This window comes from Papaver somniferum, unplaced genomic scaffold (genome assembly GCF_003573695.1).
Source record: "Papaver somniferum cultivar HN1 unplaced genomic scaffold, ASM357369v1 unplaced-scaffold_19, whole genome shotgun sequence".
NCBI lineage: Eukaryota > Viridiplantae > Streptophyta > Magnoliopsida > Ranunculales > Papaveraceae > Papaver > Papaver somniferum.
In genome coordinates this window covers 231,049-235,440 of record NW_020628818.1, presented here as the reverse complement: position 1 = coordinate 235,440, position 4,392 = coordinate 231,049, and the positions used below count along the sequence as shown (strand labels likewise).

The 4,392-nt window shown below is 37.6% G+C and overlaps 1 pseudogene; it reads left to right on the top strand.

The window, feature by feature from the left end:
- LOC113339121 lies at nt 1–100 on the top strand (annotated as a pseudogene).
- Nucleotides 101–4,392: the final 4,292 nt, after the last annotated feature.

Below are 4,392 nucleotides of genomic sequence, written 5' to 3'. Positions count from 1 at the left end.
AAACCATGATGAGGACACTGGGATAATAAATCATTGAACCTTTCCAAATACCTATATAAAGATTCTCCCTCTTGTTGTGAAAATGTGCATATTTGCGTCCTAATAGACGATGTTTTGTGCCTAGGGAAAAACTTATTGAAAAAGGCAGATGTAAGTTGTTCATATGTCTCAATTGACTCGGAGTCCAAACTATACACCACACGACTTGGCCTTATCTTTCAGGGAAAATGGGAATAACCTAAGTTTCAAAGCATCATCATCTAAGCCTCTAATTCTTAGAGTACTACAAATTTCCTCAAAATCCCTAACATGGTAATAAGGGTTTTCATTTTCTTTCCCTAAAAAGATTGGGAGCATCTGTAAGGTCCCAGGTTTCAGTTCATAGGGTGCCTCCGTTTCAGCTAACTTAATACACGAAGGACGGGTAGTCCTAGTTGGATTCAACAAAGCTTTCAAAGTTGCCATTTCTGGCGCTATCGGAGCAACAGGATTCTCTCCTCAGTCAAAGAACGTTCAAAAACAGACTCTTCAAAAGCCGGACTTTCTAGATTAAGGTAATCGAGACGCTTCGAACTACTAGGTTTCTCTTTAACAAATCTACCTAGTGCGTCTCTTTTACGTTCAGGCATACAATAGAATTTTCTAAATTGGAAGGGTAAGCAAACACAGATCAAGGCCGACTCAACCAAATCAAACCTATTGATTTCTAGCAAACAAAACATGATGGCTCCACTTAGATTGTTTCTAGACCAGCTTCTAATCCTTCGAACGGGAATTCGTTACAATTTAAGCAAACCCCTCTGGAATCAATCCGAGTTAACGTAAGTTGAATAGAGGCGAGGGAAGCTCGGTGGAGCTTTGATACCCAAGGCCTCACCGGTATTACAAGGCGGCGCAGTCACGCATTCAACTTACAGAAACCGTCAAGAACTTCGAAGTATGCTTAAAAGAGTAACCAATATTTTTCGAATGACTTTCCTGTTAAGCTCGTTACCCTATCGGTCTCGTTCTAGTCAAAATTTTAGGCTTAGGTTCGCGTAGGTTACGTGTTCCTAAAGCGGCAAGAAGAGAACGGTGATGAAATCCGAACCCTTATCTTGTATGGCCAGGCCTTGCCCTTTACTAGAAAAAAATGTCCGTATTCAGTCCTCAACATATATGCATACGAAGGAGTCCAGTAACTCGCTGACAGGGGATTCGCGAGTGTTTAGAATCTTACCTCCCGTTCCAGACGGGGGATGAATCGGTTGTAGTCGACTCGGGCCACTGACTCCGATGTCTAGTGTACGAACCCAAGGTGCAGAGACAATATCGTAATTGTCCTCCTTCTCTGCAAACAGTTTATATTTAAAGTACCCTTCCGTAGGGTAATAAAAAAAATGTCCCAAAGTCCAAAAGTCCAAAAAAATAAAGAAAAATTACAAAAATAATAAACCCTAATACAGTTTTTTTTTTAAATAAACAAAACCCTAAACTAAAATTGTCTAAAATAAAATTGTCTTCTTTTCTGTTCTTTTTGCTTTAATCTTTAGCTCCAAGTCTTTATGAAATCACCAAACTCCTTGGCTCAATTTTCTTTATGATCCAGAACCTGTAGACACAAGATAAATACCCAAAAACATAAAAAAGGACAAAAATAAAAAAATAAAAAAAAATAAAATAAATCTAAAACCCTAAAAACAAGTCCGCGTCGGCGGCGCCAAAAATTGATGTGATTTGTAGATAGTGGTAAAAGTGGTTCGATTCTCAGACTTGTGAAGGATATTAATTAGACTTAAATTCTAATATTAAAATAGAAAACTCACTAAAAATTATAGCAAACTCAATCAAAGATGATATCAATACTAAAAGAAACACTGAGGCTAAGATTCCACTATTTTCCAAGTTCAAAGTGATTAAACCAATACTTATATTTATGCAATTTTCTTGTTTAATTTGATTGTAAAATATTGCAACAAGTAGATTTTCAAAACTAATAATTGTAAATACCAAGTATGAAGCATCAAAAGTCTTAAAACTAAGCATACTCCATCAAAATAGATCACAATCACTCAAATAAAAATCATATTCAATAATAGTTCAAGGCAAATAATCATATAATTAGCAAATAAAAAGATAACATAGAATATACCACTTTTGTTGGAAAAATAGCTTCCTCTATCGCCTCAGCAATGGGGTTTAGCTCCTCATATTAATCATGATCTCAAAATATGTGTTTTTTGCTCAAAAGATGATCAAAAGAGTGAAAAGTAGTAACACAGACTGTTTGCAACAGTGTATTGGTGTTGTAAAACAGCTGTTACAATGGAACTGTTACAGAAAAACTGTTGCTTTGTCATTGATTTCAAGACCCTAGAATAAGACTGCCCTGAACAACTTAATGTTCTTCAGTTGTTAAACAACGACACTGTTCTGCGACTGTTTACCGAGCGTCAATGTTCTTCGCGTTCTTCTTCTTCAGCAGCAGCAACAGCAGAAACTGAGTTTGGTAAAGCTCTGATTTCTTCTTCTCTGGCTCTCCTTAGGTTCCCAAACTCTCGACACCTCTTCTATATGACCCAAGACATCTATTTATATCAAAAATACCGATTAAATCTCTCCCGAATCTTCCAAAATCTCTTTCCTTCTCTTCACGGCCAAGTTGCGGCAATTTCTTGTTTTAGGATTTTTACACGTTTCTGAGCTTTCCTTTTTATTCTAAACTCTTTCTTAGATAGATAGAAATCTTTGGGAAGGTTTACAACGCTTTAATCTCTCTGAAATTCCCTAAAACAGATCACACACGTGACTTTCCATATTTTCTGTTGTGAGAAAAATCCGTCGATTGAGCCCAGTCTAATCGATTTAAACACCCATATCAGATTCCTAGACCCATAAGGAGGCTATCATATGAAAATCAGAGCTTTAATCGACCTAAAACTCCTCCAAATCACGATTGCCAAAACTGTTCTTCACTGCACCTAGTTTCCCGCAAAAATCCTGGTTTTTTAATGTTGAAGATGGTTGCCCCTTATCCAGAGTAGGGGTGGATTAGTAATTGTCTGGAAATGGGATGCCCCTTAGTAATTAGGTTACCCCTTATCCAAAGTGAGAGTCCGAATAGCAAATTTCCTCCGGGTGCTTTCCGACAACTTTTCGAGCCAATTTTTTCCAAAAATGTTTATTGGCCAAAAATACCTACAAATAAATAAAACACCATAATAAGTACAAAAATGAGCCCTAACAATACATAGAATCGAGACAAATCGGACACAAAAATGTGTCTATCACTAGCTTAGAGGAATCTATTAAGATGTTAGCAAAAACTCAGGAAATGTTAGCACAAAGCCATGTTAGTTTTCAACAGGAAACCAAGCAGAATTTTCAAACTAATGCTCAGAGCCTTGCTAAGTTAGAACTTCAAGTCGGCAAAATAGCTAAGACCTTAAGTGGGAGAGATAATGGTAGGTTCCCTAGTCAGACTAATCCCAATCCTAGAGGAGTTCATGAAGTAGGTACAAAACTATCGAATCAATTGAATGCTATTAGAACCCTTGGGAGTGGCAGAATAGTAGACAATCAGGTAACCATGCCCGATAGTGAACATACTGTGGTTCACCCCTCAGGACCACTAGCTAAGGAAACTGACAAAATTTCTGATGATGCCAACTCAGTCCCTGAGAGGTCTGATTATGTACCTAGATCCCCATTTCCTCAGCTATTAGTACCAACAAAGAAGGAATCGAACTTTAATGACATAATGACAGTTTTTAAGCAAGTTACCATAAACCTTCCTTTATTAGATGCAATTAGGCAAATTCCTGCTTATGCCAAGTTCCTTAAGGATATGTGTACGCGAAAGCGAAAACTTAGCGTCCATAAGAAAGCCTTTTTAGCTAGTCACGTAAGTTCAATTATTCAAAACACTACAACTCCAAAGTATAAAGACCCAGGTTCCCCTACCATTGCTTGTACAATAGGTAAACGCTGGGTAGAAAAAGCATTACTTGACTTAGGAGCCAGTTTGAACCTACTTCCGTACCATGTGTACTTACAGCTAGGACTTGGTGAAATGAAACCTACTCAGATAACACTGTAGTTAGCTGATAGGTCTGTTAAAATTCCTCGAGGTGTTATTGAGGATGTCCTTATTGAGGTCGACAAGTTTATCTATCCAGTGGATTTCGTGGTCCTAGATACTCAACCTGTCCCTGACCCATAGAACCAGATACCTGTGATTTTAGGTCGCCCATTTTTAGTTACGTCTAATGCGATCATTAACTGTCGAAATGGTGTGATGAGTTTATCTTTTGGTAATATGACTATGGAGATGAACATTTTTAATGTCAGTAAGCTACCTCATGAGCTAGATGACACATGTGTTGAAGAGGTTAACATAATAGAACCTTAGTT